This window comes from Papaver somniferum, chromosome 2 (assembly GCF_003573695.1).
Source record: "Papaver somniferum cultivar HN1 chromosome 2, ASM357369v1, whole genome shotgun sequence".
NCBI lineage: Eukaryota > Viridiplantae > Streptophyta > Magnoliopsida > Ranunculales > Papaveraceae > Papaver > Papaver somniferum.
This window is the reverse complement of record NC_039359.1, coordinates 133,615,907-133,616,965: the sequence shown is the minus strand read 5'-3', so window position 1 is coordinate 133,616,965 and position 1,059 is coordinate 133,615,907.

The following is a 1,059-nucleotide window of genomic DNA, read 5'->3' as shown; positions in this document are numbered from 1 at the left end:
AGCACTAAATTATTTTCCTTACACCTAGTCAACACTAATGTCAAATGATTCAAGCACTCATCAAAAGATGAACCAAACACTGAAAAATCATCCATAAAGACCTCTAAAAACTGTTCTACCATATCAGAAAATATGCTCATCATACAACGCTGAAAGGTCGCGGAGGCATTACAAATCCCAAAAGGCATGCGTCTATACGCAAAGGTACCAAAGGGACATGTAAAAGTGGTTTTCTCTTGGTCTTCTGGGGCAATAACGATCTGATTATATCCGGAAAGGCCATCTAAAAAGCAATAGAAAGTATATCCAGCTAATCTCTATAGCATTTGGTCGATAAAAAGAAGGGGAAAGTGATCCTTCCTTGTTACCTTGTTCAATTTACTATAGTCGATACAGACACGCCATTCCGTGGTCACTCGGGTTGGGATTAACTCATTATCCTCATTCTGGACTACAGTGATACCTGATTTCTTGGGAACAACCTGAACGGGGATGACCCACTTACTGTCTGAAATTGGGTAGATAATACCCGCATCTAACAACTTAAGCACCTCTTTTCGAACTACCTCTTTCATGTTAGGGCTCAGCCGACGTTGCATCTCCCTAGAAGGTTTGGAGTCTTCTTCTAAATGAATCTGATGCATACAAACGGTAGGACTTATACCCTTAATGTCTGCTATAGTCCACCCTAAAGCTTCCTTATTGTCTTGAAGAACTTTTACTAGCCTACTTTCCTGATCACTATCAAAATCGGAAGCTACTATCACAGATGGTCCTAAAAACACATACTTCAGGGTATCTGGTAGTGGTTTAAGGTCCAACTTAGGAGGCTCTTCTAAAGAAGGAATTAGGGTATTCTCAGAAACTGGTAATGGTTCGAACCTATCTTTCCATCTATCAGTGTCTAACACATGGGTAGAATCTAATAGAGCATTCACCTGTTCAATGGTACTATCGTCGTCAAAATCTAAACCAAAATGGGATAGACAATTTTCTAATAGGTCTTCAGACAAGATGTTTGGTAATGACTCCTGAACTAAGGATTCTATCATATTCACC